The following is a 13,681-nucleotide window of genomic DNA, read 5'->3' on the forward strand; positions in this document are numbered from 1 at the left end:
AACGTTGCCACAACGTTTCGTGTTAGCAGGGACTGTCTGCGGCGCGCTGGTGTGTCCCGGACTTTAGAGTAGAGAGACAGTTCATTTGCAAGTATCAGCGGCAGAAACGGATATTGCCTTCCCTTTAAGTAGAGCGTCAGGGACAGCCTCCCTGGCTTACGGCCATACTAGCCTGAATACGCCCGATCTCGTCCGATCTCGGAAGCTAAGCAGGCTCGGGCCTGGTCAGTACTTGGATGGTAGACGGCCTGGGAATACCAGGTGCTGTAAGCTTTTGCATCTTTTACACACCAGAGGGCGACAAATCACGAGTTTTAACTTTGGATACACGCAATTTCATCATTATTTCAGATTTGACTTCCCCAAATACACAGGCATACAATAGATCTTGTTCTCCAACGTAAACGGTCCCTAGTAACTAGGGTACATTCGTAAATAAATTGAGCATCATGGCTAGAAGTGACTAAATGTTGCCTAATCTTTCTCATCGAGAAATGACACAATTACAGCAACACAAAAAGGAACTCCACCGGACAAAGTTCAGTGCTCACAAGGAGCCTCATTCAACACACACGGTTCCATTCCCATTCATGCAAAGCACGAAAGTGTAAAACTTGGGAACATACTTGAGAGCAAAGATCACATTCAATCTCATTCAAGGCACGGATGTGAATGCAACGGGATGAAATTACTGAAATGATGCCTGCCCTCGAACTGTGATGATGGACTACCCGACTCGCCAATAATATTGGGTTCTGGTGTATTGAAATACAGGAGCTGCTGGATTTGTGTGTTTTCTTACCCCCTCACCATAGTTTGTCAAATGTTTAAACAACTGAACTTATATTCAAGGTTTGATTCTCTTCATATGTTTTACTGGTTTACATTTGTCTCAGCAACCTGTTGAATGATTCTTCTGCTTTCAAAACAAAATGACAACAGGATGAATGCACACACTTGAAAATACAATACATGCAATGTTATGCATCATAGTGATGCAACCTCCTTTCAGTTTCATACTGCATGTCAATTGAAATCCTTACTGAAATGCACACCTTCTCAAGATTGCGCTTGACTGGCGTGTCAGGCACTCAATTACAGCTGTTTTATCAAGAGAATGTGTTCGTTTTGTAATATATAGTTCCGGTCTGGTGTGGCACCCCAGCTAACGCACAACGTTGCCACAACGTTTCGTGTTAGCAGGGACTGTCTGCGGCGCGCTGGTGTGTCCCGGACTTTAGAGTAGAGAGACAGTTCAACTGCAAGTATGAGCGGCAGAAACGGATATTGCCTTCCCTTTATGTAGAGCATCAGGGACAGCCTGCCCGGCTTACGGCCATACTAGCCTGAATACGCCCGATCTCGTCCGATCTCGGAAGCTAAGCAGGCTCCGGCCTGGTCAGTACTTGGATGGGAGACTGCCTGGGAATACCAGGTGCTGTAAGCTTTTCCATCTTTTACACACCAGAGGGCGACAAATCACGAGTTTTAACTTTGGATACACGCAATTTCATCATTATTTCAGATTTGACTTCCCCAAATACACAGGCATACAATAGATCTTGTTCTCCAACGTAAACGGTCCCTAGTAACTAGGGTACATTCGTAAATAAATTGAGCATCATGGCTAGAAGTGACTAAATGTTGCCTAATCTTTCTCATCGAGAAATGACACAATTACAGCAACACAAAAAGGAACTCCACCGGACAAAGTTCAGTGCTCACAAGGAGCCTCATTCAACACACACGGTTCCATTCCCATTCATGCAAAGCACGAAAGTGTAAAACTTGGGAACATACTTGAGAGCAAAGATCACATTCAATCTCATTCAAGGCACGGATGTGAATGCAACGGGATGAAATTACTGAAATGATGCCTGCCCTCGAACTGTGATGATGGACTACCCGACTCGCCAATAATATTGGGTTCTGGTGTATTGAAATACAGGAGCTGCTGGATTTGTGTGTTTTCTTACCCCCTCACCATAGTTTGTCAAATGTTTAAACAACTGAACTTATATTCAAGGTTTGTTTCTCTTCATATGTTTTACTGGTTTACATTTGTCTCAGCAACCTGTTGAATGATTCTTCTGCTTTCAAAACAAAATGACAACAGGATGAATGCACACACTTGAAAATACAATACATGCAATGTTTTGCATCATAGTGAAGCAACCTCCTTTCAGTTTCATACTGCATGTCAATTGAAATCCTTACTAAAATGCACACCTTCTCAAGATTGCGCTTTACTGGTGTGTCAGGAACTCAATTACAGCTGTATTATCAAGACAATGTGTTCGTTTTGTAAAATATAGTTCCGGTCTGGTGTGGCACCCCAGCTAACGCACAACGTTGCCACAACGTTTCGTGTTAGCAGGGACTGTCTGCGGCGCGCTGGTGTGTCCCGGACTTTAGAGTAGAGAGACAGTTCAACAGCAAGTATGAGCGACAGAAACGGATATTGCCTTCCCTTTAAGTAGAGCGTCAGGGACAGCTTCCCTGGCTTACGGCCATACTAGCCTGAATACGCCCGATCTCGTCCGATCTTGGAAGCTAAGCAGGCTCGGGCCTGGTCAGTACTTGGATGGGAGACCGCCTGGGAATACCAGGTGCTGTAAGTTTTTGCATCTTTTACACACCAGAGGGCAACAAATCACGAGTTTTAACTTTGGATACACGCAATTTCATCATTATTTCAGATTTGACTTCCCCAAATACACAGGCATACAATAGATCTTGTTCTCCAACGTAAACGGTCCCTAGTAACTAGGGTACATTCGTAAATAAATTGAGCATCATGGCTAGAAGTGACTAAATGTTGCCTAATCTTTCTCATCGAGAAATGACACAATTACAGCAACACAGAAAGGAACTCCACCGGACAAAGTTCAGTGCTCACAAGGAGCCTCATTCAACACACACGGTTCCATTCCCATTCATGCAAAGCACGAAAGTGTAAAACTTGGGAACATACTTGAGAGCAAAGATCACATTCAATCTCATTCAAGGCACGGATGTGAATGCAACGGGATGAAATTACTGAAATGATGCCTGCCCTCGAACTGTGATGATGGACTACCCGACTCGCCAATAATATTGGGTTCTGGTGTATTGAAATACAGGAGCTGCTGGATTTGTGTGTTTTCTTACCCCCTCACCATAGTTTGTCAAATGTTTATACAACTGAACTTATATTCAAGGTTTGTTTCTCTTCATATGTTTTACTGGTTTACATTTGTCTCATCAACCTGTTGAATGATTCTTCTGCTTTCAAAACAAAATGACAACAGGATGAATGCACACACTTGAAAATACAATACATGCAATGTTATGCATCATAGTGATGCAACCTCCTTTCAGTTTCATACTGCATGTCAATTGAAATCCTTACTGAAATGCACACCTTCTCAAGATTGCGCTTGACTGGCGTGTCAGGCACTCAATTACAGCTGTTTTATCAAGACAATGTGTTCGTTTTGTAAAATATAGTTCCGGTCTGGTGTGGCACCCCAGCTAACGCACAACGTTGCCACAACGTTTCGTGTTAGCAGGGACTGTCTGCGGCGCGCTGGTGTGTCCCGGACTTTAGAGTAGAGAGACAGTTCAACTGCAAGTATGAGCGGCAGAAACGGATATTGCCTTCCCTTTAAGTAGAGCGTCAGGGACAGCTTCCCCGGCTTACGGCCATACTAGCCTGAATACGCCCGATATCGTCCGATCTCGGAAGCTAAGCAGGCTCGGGCCTGGTCAGTACTTGGATGGGAGACCGCCTGGGAATACCAGGTGCTGTAAGCTTTTGCATCTTTTACACACCAGAGGGCGACAAATCACGAGTTTTAACTTTGGATACACGCAATTTCATCATTATTTCAGATTTGACTTCCCCAAATACACAGGCATACAATAGATCTTGTTCTCCAACGTAAACGGTCCCTAGTAACTAGGGTACATTCGTAAATAAATTCAGCATCATGGCTAGAAGTGACTAAATGTTGCCTAATCTTTCTCATCGAGAAATGACACAATTACAGCAACACAAAAAGGAACTCCACCGGACAAAGTTCAGTGCTCACAAGGAGCCTCATTCAACACACACGGTTCCATTCCCATTCATGCAAAGCACGAAAGTGTAAAACTTGGGAACATACTTGAGAGCAAAGATCACATTCAATCTCATTCAAGGCACGGATGTGAATGCAACGGGATGAAATTACTGAAATGATGCCTGCCCTCGAACTGTTATGATGGACTACCCGACTCGCCAATAATATTGGGTTCTGGTGTATTGAAATACAGGAGCTGCTGGATTTGTGTGTTTTCTTACCCCCTCACCATAGTTTGTCAAATGTTTAAACAACTGAACTTATATTCAAGGTTTGTTTCTCTTCATATGTTTTACTGGTTTACATTTGTCTCAGCAACCTGTTGAATGATTCTTCTGCTTTCAAAACAAAATGACAACAGGATGAATGCACACACTTGAAAATACAATACATGCAATGTTATGCATCATAGTGATGCAACCTCCTTTCAGTTTCATACTGCATGTCAATTGAAATCCTTACTGAAATGCACACCTTCTCAAGATTGCGCTTGACTGGCGTGTCAGGCACTCAATTACAGCTGTATTATCAAGACAATGTGTTCGTTTTGTAAAATATAGTTCCGGTCTGGTGTGGCACCCCAGTTAACGCACAACGTTGCCACAACGTTTCGTGTTAGCAGGGACTGTCTGCGGCGCGCTGGTGTGTCCCGGACTTTAGAGTAGAGAGACAGTTCAACTGCAAGTATGAGCGGCAGAAACGGATATTGCCTTCCCTTTAAGTAGAGCATCAGGGACAGCCTCCCCGGCTTACGGCCATACTAGCCTGAATACGCCCGATCTCGTCCGATCTCGGAAGCTAAGCAGGCTCCGGCCTGGTCAGTACTTGGATGGGAGACCGCCTGGGAATACCAGGTGCTGTAAGCTTTTGCATCTTTTACACACCAGAGGGCGACAAATCACGAGTTTTAACTTTGGATACACGCAATTTCATCATTATTTCAGATTTGACTTCCCCAAATACACAGGCATACAATAGATCTTGTTCTCCAATGTAAACGGTCCCTAGTAACTAGGGTACATTCGTAAATAAATTGAGCATCATGGCTAGAAGTGACTAAATGTTGCCTAATCTTTCTCATCGAGAAATGACACAATTACAGCAACACAAAAAGGAACTCCACCGGACAAAGTTCAGTGCTCACAAGGAGCCTCATTCAACACACAAGGTTCCATTCCCATTCATGCAAAGCACGAAAGTGTAAAACTTGGGAACATACTTGAGAGCAAAGATCACATTCAATCTCATTCAAGGCACGGATGTGAATGCAACGGGATGAAATTACTGAAATGATGCCTGCCCTCGAACTGTGATGATGGACTACCCGACTCGCCAATAATATTGGGTTCTGGTGTATTGAAATACAGGAGCTGCTGGATTTGTGTGTTTTCTTACCCCCTCACCATAGTTTGTCAAATGTTTAAACAACTGAACTTATATTCAAGGTTTGTTTCTCTTCATATGTTTTACTGGTTTACATTTGTCTCAGCAACCTGTTGAATGATTCTTCTGCTTTCAAAACAAAATGACAACAGGATGAATGCACACACTTGAAAATACAATACATGCAATGTTATGCATCATAGTGATGCAACCTCCTTTCAGTTTCATACTGCATGTCAATTGAAATCCTTACTGAAATGCACACCTTCTCAAGATTGCGCTTGACTGGCGTGTCAGGCACTCAATTACAGCTGTTTTATCAAGACAATGTGTTCGTTTTGTAAAATATAGTTCCGGTCTGGTGTGGCACCCCAGCTAACGCACAACGTTGCCACAACGTTGCCACAACGTGGCGTGTTAGCAGGGACTGTCTGCGGCGCACTGGTGTGTCCCGGGCTTTAGAGTAGAGAGACAGTTCAACTGTAAGTATGAACGGCAGAAAAGGATATTGCCTTCCCTTTAAGTAGAGCGTCAGGGACAGCCTCCCTGGCTTACGGCCATACTAGCCTGAATACGCCCGATCTCGTCCGATCTCGGAAGCTAAGCAGGCTCTGGCCTGGTCAGTACTTGGATGGGAGACCGCCTGGGAATACCAGGTGCTGTAAGCTTTTGCATCTTTTACACACCAGAGGGCGACAAATCACGAGTTTTAACTTTGGATACACGCAATTTCATCATTATTTCAGATTTGACTTCCCCAAATACACAGGCATACAATAGATCTTGTTCTCCAACGTAAACGGTCCCTAGTAACTAGGGTACATTCGTAAATAAATTGAGCATCATGGCTAGAAGTGACTAAATGTTGCCTAATCTTTCTCATCGAGAAATGACACAATTACAGCAACACAAAAAGGAACTCCACTGGACAAAGTTCAGTGCTCACAAGGAGCCTCATTCAACACACACGGTTCCATTCCCATTCATGCAAAGCACGAAAGTGTAAAACTTGGGAACATACTTGAGAGCAAAGATCACATTCAATCTCATTCAAGGCACGGATGTGAATGCAACGGGATGAAATTACTGAAATGATGCCTGCCCTCGAACTGTGATGATGGACTACCCGACTCGCCAATAATATTGGGTTCTGGTGTATTGAAATACAGGAGCTGCTGGATTTGTGTGTTTTCTTACCCCCTCACCATAGTTTGTCAAATGTTTATACAACTGAACTTATATTCAAGGTTTGTTTCTCTTCATATGTTTTACTGGTTTACATTTGTCTCAGCAACCTGTTGAATGATTCTTCTGCTTTCAAAACAAAATGACAACAGGATGAATGCACACACTTGAAAATACAATACATGCAATGTTATGCATCATAGTGATGCAACCTCCTTTCAGTTTCATACTGCATGTCAATTGAAATCCTTACTGAAATGCACACCTTCTCAAGATTGCGCTTGACTGGCGTGTCAGGCACTCAATTACAGCTGTTTTATCAAGACAATGTGTTCGTTTTGTAAAATATAGTTCCGGTCTGGTGTGGCACCCCAGCTAACGCACAACGTTGCCACAACGTTTCGTGTTAGCAGGGACTGTCTGCGGCGCGCTGGTGTGTCCCGGACTTTAGAGTAGAGAGACAGTTCAACTGCAAGTATGAGCGGCAGAAACGGATATTGCCTTCCCTTTAAGTAGAGCGTCAGGGACAGCTTCCCCGGCTTACGGCCATACTAGCCTGAATACGCCCGATCTCGTCCGATCTCGGAAGCTAAGCAGGCTCGGGCCTGGTCAGTACTTGGATGGGAGACCGCCTGGGAATACCAGGTGCTGTAAGCTTTTGCATCTTTTACACACCAGAGGGCGACAAATCACGAGTTTTAACTTTGGATACACGCAATTTCATCATTATTTCAGATTTGACTTCCCCAAATACACAGGCATACAATAGATCTTGTTCTCCAACGTAAACGGTCCCTAGTAACTAGGGTACATTCGTAAATAAATTGAGCATCATGGCTAGAAGTGACTAAATGTTGCCTAATCTTTCTCATCGAGAAATGACACAATTACAGCAACACAAAAAGGAACTCCACCGGACAAAGTTCAGTGCTCACAAGGAGCCTCATTCAACACACACGGTTCCATTCCCATTCATGCAAAGCACGAAAGTGTAAAACTTGGGAACATACTTGAGAGCAAAGATCACATTCAATCTCATTCAAGGCACGGATGTGAATGCAACGGGATGAAATTACTGAAATGATGCCTGCCCTCGAACTGTGATGATGGACTACCCGACTCGCCAATAATATTGGGTTCTGGTGTATTGAAATACAGGAGCTGCTGGATTTGTGTGTTTTCTTACCCCCTCACCATAGTTTGTCAAATGTTTAAACAACTGAACTTATATTCAAGGTTTGTTTCTCTTCATATGTTTTACTGGTTTACATTTGTCTCAGCAACCTGTTGAATGATTCTTCTGCTTTCAAAACAAAATGACAACAGGATGAATGCACACACTTGAAAATACAATACATGCAATGTTATGCATCATAGTGATGCAACCTCCTTTCAGTTTCATACTGCATGTCAATTGAAATCCTTACTGAAATGCACACCTTCTCAAGATTGCGCTTGACGGGCGTGTCAGGCACTCAATTACAGCTGTTTTATCAAGACAATGTGTTCGTTTTGTAATATATAGTTCCGGTCTGGTGTGGCACCCCAGCTAACGCACAACGTTGCCACAATGTTGCCACAACGTGGCGTGTTAGCAGGGACTGTCTGCGGCGCGCTGGTGTGTCCCGGGCTTTAGAGTAGAGAGACAGTTCAACTGTAAGTATGAACGGCAGAAACGGATATTGCCTTCCCTTTAAGTAGAGCGTCAGGGACAGCCTCACTGGCTTACGGCCATACTAGCCTGAATACGCCCGATCTCGTCCGATCTCGGAAGCTAAGCAGGCTCGGGCCTGGTCAGTACTTGGATGGGAGACCGCCTGGGAATACCTGGTGCTGTAAGCTTTTGCATCTTTTACACACCAGAGGGCGACAAATCACGAGTTTTAACTTTGGATACACGCAATTTCATCATTATTTCAGATTTGACTTCCCCAAATACACAGGCATACAATAGATCTTGTTCTCCAACGTAAACGGTCCCTAGTAACTAGGGTACATTCGTAAATAAATTGAGCATCATGGCTAGAAGTGACTAAATGTTGCCTAATCTTTCTCATCGAGAAATGACACAATTACAGCAACACAAAAAGGAACTCCACCGGACAAAGTTCAGTGCTCACAAGGAGCCTCATTCAACACACACGGTTCCATTCCCATTCATGCAAAGCACGAAAGTGTAAAACTTGGGAACATACTTGAGAGCAAAGATCACATTCAATCTCATTCAAGGCACGGATGTGAATGCAACGGGATGAAATTACTGAAATGATGCCTGCCCTCGAACTGTGATGATGGACTACCCGACTCGCCAATAATATTGGGTTCTGGTGTATTGAAATACAGGAGCTGCTGGATTTGTGTGTTTTCTTACCCCCTCACCATAGTTTGTCAAATGTTTAAACAACTGAACTTATATTCAAGGTATGTTTCTCTTCATATGTTTTACTGGTTTACATTTGTCTCAGCAACCTGTTGAATGATTCTTCTGCTTTCAAAACAAAATGACAACAGGATGAATGCACACACTTGAAAATACAATACATGCAATGTTATGCATCATAGTGATGCAACCTCCTTTCAGTTTCATACTGCATGTCAATTGAAATCCTTACTGAAATGCACACCTTCTCAAGATTGCGCTTGACTGGCGTGTCAGGCACGCAATTACAGCTGTTTTATCAAGACAATGTGTTCGTTTTGTAATATATAGTTCCGGTCTGGTGTGGCACCCCAGCTAACGCACAACGATGCCACAATGTTGCCACAATGTGGCATGTAAGCAGGGACTGGCTGCAGCGCGCTGGTGTGTCCCGGGCTTTAGAGTAGAGAGACAGTTCAACTGCAAGTATAAGCGGCAGAAACGGATATTGCCGTCCCTTTAAGTAGAGCGTCAGGGACAGCCTTCCTGGCTTACGGCCATACTAGCCTGAATACGCCCGATCTCGGAAGCTAAGCAGGCTCGTGCCTGGTCAGTACTTGGATGGGAGACAGCCTGGGAATACCAGGTGCTGTAAGCTTTTGCATCTTTTACACACCAAAGGGCGACAAATCACGAGTTTTAACTTTGGATACACGCAATTTCATCATTATTTCAGATTTGACTTCCCCAAATACACAGGCATACAATAGATCTTGTTCTCCAACGTAAACGGTCCCTAGTAACTAGTGTACATTTGTAAATAAATTGAGCATCATGGCTAGAAGTGACTAAATGTTGCCTAATCTTTCTCATCGAGAAATGACACAATTACAGCAACACAAAAAGGAACTCCACCGGACAAAGTTCAGTGCTCACAAGGAGCCTCATTCAACACACACGGTTCCATTCCCATTCATGCAAAGCACGAAAGTGTAAAACTTGGGAACATACTTGAGAGCAAAGATCACATTCAATCTCATTCAAGGCACGGATGTGAATGCAACGGGATGAAATTACTGAAATGATGCCTGCCCTCGAACTGTGATGATGGACTACCCGACTCGCCAATAATATTGGGTTCTGGTGTATTGAAATACAGGAGCTGCTGGATTTGTGTGTTTTCTTACCCCCTCACCATAGTTTGTCAAATGTTTAAACAACTGAACTTATATTCAAGGTTTGTTTCTCTTCATATGTTTTACTGGTTTACATTTGTCTCAGCAACCTGTTGAATGATTCTTCTGCTTTCAAAACAAAATGACAACAGGATGAATGCACACACTTGAAAATACAATACATGCAATGTTATGCATCATAGTGATGCAACCTCCTTTCAGTTTCATACTGCATGTCAATTGAAATCCTTACTGAAATGCACACCTTCTCAAGATTGCGCTTGACTGGCATGTCAGGCACTCAATTACAGCTGTATTATCAAGACAATGTGTTCGTTTTGTAAAATATAGTTCCGGTCTGGTGTGGCACCCCAGCTAACGCACAACGTTGCCACAACGTTTCGTGTTAGCAGGGACTGTCTGCGGCGCGCTGGTGTGTCCCGGACTTTAGAGTAGAGAGACAGTTCAACTGCAAGTATGAGCGGCAGAAACGGATATTGCCTTCCCTTTAAGTAGAGCGTCAGGGACAGCTTCCCTGGCTTACGGCCATACTAGCCTGAATACGCCCGATTTCGTCCGATCTCGGAAGCTAAGCAGGCTCGGGCCTGGTCAGTACTTGGATGGGAGACCGCCTGGGAATACCAGGTGCTGTAAGCTTTTGCATCTTTTACACACCAGAGGGCGACAAATCACGAGTTTTAACTTTGGATACACGCAATTTCATCATTATTTCAGATTTGACTTCCCCAAATACACAGGCATACAATAGATCTTGTTCTCCAACGTAAACGGTCCCTAGTAACTAGGGTACATTCGTAAATAAATTGAGCTTCATGGCTAGAAGTGACTAAATGTTGCCTAATCTTTCTCATCGAGAAATGACACAATTACAGCAACACAAAAAGGAACTCCACCGGACAAAGTTCAGTGCTCACAAGGAGCCTCATTCAACACACACGGTTCCATTCCCATTCATGCAAAGCACGAAAGTGTAAAACTTGGGAACATACTTGAGAGCAAAGATCACATTCAATCTCATTCAAGGCACGGATGTGAATGCAACGGGATGAAATTACTGAAATGATGCCTGCCCTCGAACTGTGATGATGGACTACCCGACTCGCCAATAATATTGGGTTCTGGTGTATTGAAATACAGGAGCTGCTGGATTTGTGTGTTTTCTTACCCCCTCACCATAGTTTGTCAAATGTTTAAACAACTGAACTTATATTCAAGGTATGTTTCTCTTCATATGTTTTACTGGTTTACATTTGTCTCAGCAACCTGTTGAATGATTCTTCTGCTTTCAAAACAAAATGACAACAGGATGAATGCACACACTTGAAAATACAATACATGCAATGTTATGCATCATAGTGATGCAACCTCCTTTCAGTTTCATACTGCATGTCAATTGAAATCCTTACTGAAATGCACACCTTCTCAAGATTGCGCTTGACTGGCGTGTCAGGCACGCAATTACAGCTGTTTTATCAAGACAATGTGTTCGTTTTGTAATATATAGTTCCGGTCTGGTGTGGCACCCCAGCTAACGCACAACGTTGCCACAATGTTGCCACAACGTGGCATGTAAGAAGGGACTGGCTGCAGCGCGCTGGTGTGTCCCGGGCTTTAGAGTAGAGAGACAGTTCAACTGCAAGTATGAGCGGCAGAAACGGATATTGCCTTCCCTTTAAGTAGAGCGTCAGGGACAGCTTCCCTGGCTTACGGCCATACTAGCCTGAATACGCCCGATCTCGGAAGCTAAGCAGGCTCGGGCCTGGTCAGTACTTGGATGGGAGACCGCCTGGGAATACCAGGTGCTGTAAGCTTTTGCATCTTTTACACACCAGAGGGCGACAAATCACGAGTTTTAACTTTGGATACACGCAATTTCATCATTATTTCAGATTTGACTTCCCCAAATACACAGGCATACAATAGATCTTGTTCTCCAACGTAAACGGTCCCTAGTAACTAGGGTACATTCGTAAATAAATTGAGCATCATGGCTAGAAGTGACTAAATGTTGCCTAATCTTTCTCATCGAGAAATGACACAATTACAGCAACACAAAAAGGAACTCCACCGGACAAAGTTCAGTGCTCACAAGGAGCCTCATTCAACACACACGGTTCCATTCCCATTCATGCAAAGCACGAAAGTGTAAAACTTGGGAACATACTTGAGAGCAAAGATCACATTCAATCTCATTCAAGGCACGGATGTGAATGCAACGGGATGAAATTACTGAAATGATGCCTGCCCTCGAACTGTGATGATGGACTACCCGACTCGCCAATAATATTGGGTTCTGGTGTATTGAAATACAGGAGCTGCTGGATTTGTGTGTTTTCTTACCCCCTCACCATAGTTTGTCAAATGTTTAAACAACTGAACTTATATTCAAGGTTTGTTTCTCTTCATATGTTTTACTGGTTTACATTTGTCTCAGCAACCTGTTGAATGATTCTTCTGCTTTCAAAACAAAATGACAACAGGATGAATGCACACACTTGAAAATACAATACATGCAATGTTATGCATCATAGTGATGCAACCTCCTTTCAGTTTCATACTGCATGTCAATTGAAATCCTTACTGAAATGCACACCTTCTCAAGATTGCGCTTGACTGGCGTGTCAGGCACTCAATTACAGCTGTTTTATCAAGAGAATGTGTTCGTTTTGTAATATATAGTTCCGGTCTGGTGTGGCACCCCAGCTAACGCACAACGTTGCCACAATGTTGCCACAACGTGGCGTGTTAGCAGGGACTGTCTGCGGCGCGCTGGTGTGTCCCGGGCTTTAGAGTAGAGAGACAGTTCAACTGCAAGTATGAACGGCAGAAACGGATATTGCCTTCCCTTTAAGTAGAGCGTCAGGGACAGCCTCCCTGGCTTACGGCCATACTAGCCTGAATACGCCCGATCTCGTCCGATCTCGGAAGCTAAGCAGGCTCGGGCCTGGTCAGTACTTGGATGGGAGAGCGCCTGGGAATACCAGGTGCTGTAAGCTTTTGCATCTTTTACACACCAGAGGGCGACAAATCACGAGTTTTAACTTTGGATACACGCAATTTCATCATTATTTCAGATTTGACTTCCCCAAATACACAGGCATACAATAGATCTTGTTCTCCAACGTAAACGGTCCCTAGTAACTAGGGTACATTCGTAAATAAATTGAGCATCATGGCTAGAAGTGACTAAATGTTGCCTAATCTTTCTCATCGAGAAATGACACAATTACAGCAACACAAAAAGGAACTCCACCGGACAATGTTCAGTGCTCACAAGGAGCTTCATTCAACACACACGGTTCCATTCCCATTCATGCAAATCACGAAAGTGTAAAACTTGGGAACATACTTGAGAGCAAAGATCACATTCAATCTCATTCAAGGCACGGATGTGAATGCAACGGGATGAAATTACTGAAATGATGCCTGCCCTCGAACTGTGATGATGGACTACC

General features: G+C 43.7%; 10 non-coding genes and 2 pseudogenes across 10 annotated transcripts; all 12 read left to right on the forward strand.

Moving 5' to 3' along the window:
- Nucleotides 1-154: 154 nt before the first annotated feature.
- On the forward strand, nucleotides 155-273 carry LOC136743682 (5S ribosomal RNA). The gene has a single exon (XR_010815736.1). It is a non-coding gene; the product is annotated as a 5S ribosomal RNA (ribosomal RNA).
- Nucleotides 274-1,328: 1,055 nt separating this feature from the next.
- On the forward strand, nucleotides 1,329-1,447 carry LOC136743652 (5S ribosomal RNA). Its single transcript, XR_010815706.1, has one exon. It is a non-coding gene; the product is annotated as a 5S ribosomal RNA (ribosomal RNA).
- A 1,055-nt stretch (nucleotides 1,448-2,502) lies between these two features.
- LOC136743626 (5S ribosomal RNA) lies at nucleotides 2,503-2,621 on the forward strand. The gene has a single exon (XR_010815681.1). It is a non-coding gene; the product is annotated as a 5S ribosomal RNA (ribosomal RNA).
- A 1,055-nt stretch (nucleotides 2,622-3,676) lies between these two features.
- Nucleotides 3,677-3,795, forward strand: LOC136743655 (5S ribosomal RNA). The gene has a single exon (XR_010815709.1). It is a non-coding gene; the product is annotated as a 5S ribosomal RNA (ribosomal RNA).
- A 1,055-nt stretch (nucleotides 3,796-4,850) lies between these two features.
- LOC136743576 (5S ribosomal RNA) lies at nucleotides 4,851-4,969 on the forward strand. Its single transcript, XR_010815633.1, has one exon. It is a non-coding gene; the product is annotated as a 5S ribosomal RNA (ribosomal RNA).
- Nucleotides 4,970-6,035: 1,066 nt separating this feature from the next.
- On the forward strand, nucleotides 6,036-6,154 carry LOC136743522 (5S ribosomal RNA). The gene has a single exon (XR_010815581.1). It is a non-coding gene; the product is annotated as a 5S ribosomal RNA (ribosomal RNA).
- A 1,055-nt stretch (nucleotides 6,155-7,209) lies between these two features.
- On the forward strand, nucleotides 7,210-7,328 carry LOC136743469 (5S ribosomal RNA). Its single transcript, XR_010815530.1, has one exon. It is a non-coding gene; the product is annotated as a 5S ribosomal RNA (ribosomal RNA).
- A 1,066-nt stretch (nucleotides 7,329-8,394) lies between these two features.
- On the forward strand, nucleotides 8,395-8,513 carry LOC136743484 (5S ribosomal RNA). Its single transcript, XR_010815544.1, has one exon. It is a non-coding gene; the product is annotated as a 5S ribosomal RNA (ribosomal RNA).
- A 1,066-nt stretch (nucleotides 8,514-9,579) lies between these two features.
- On the forward strand, nucleotides 9,580-9,688 carry LOC136743751 (uncharacterized; annotated as a pseudogene).
- Nucleotides 9,689-10,743: 1,055 nt separating this feature from the next.
- Nucleotides 10,744-10,862, forward strand: LOC136743557 (5S ribosomal RNA). The gene has a single exon (XR_010815615.1). It is a non-coding gene; the product is annotated as a 5S ribosomal RNA (ribosomal RNA).
- A 1,066-nt stretch (nucleotides 10,863-11,928) lies between these two features.
- Nucleotides 11,929-12,037, forward strand: LOC136743725 (uncharacterized; annotated as a pseudogene).
- A 1,066-nt stretch (nucleotides 12,038-13,103) lies between these two features.
- LOC136743641 (5S ribosomal RNA) lies at nucleotides 13,104-13,222 on the forward strand. Its single transcript, XR_010815695.1, has one exon. It is a non-coding gene; the product is annotated as a 5S ribosomal RNA (ribosomal RNA).
- Nucleotides 13,223-13,681: the final 459 nt, after the last annotated feature.

This window comes from Amia ocellicauda, unplaced genomic scaffold, assembly GCF_036373705.1.
Source record: "Amia ocellicauda isolate fAmiCal2 unplaced genomic scaffold, fAmiCal2.hap1 HAP1_SCAFFOLD_80, whole genome shotgun sequence".
NCBI lineage: Eukaryota > Metazoa > Chordata > Actinopteri > Amiiformes > Amiidae > Amia > Amia ocellicauda.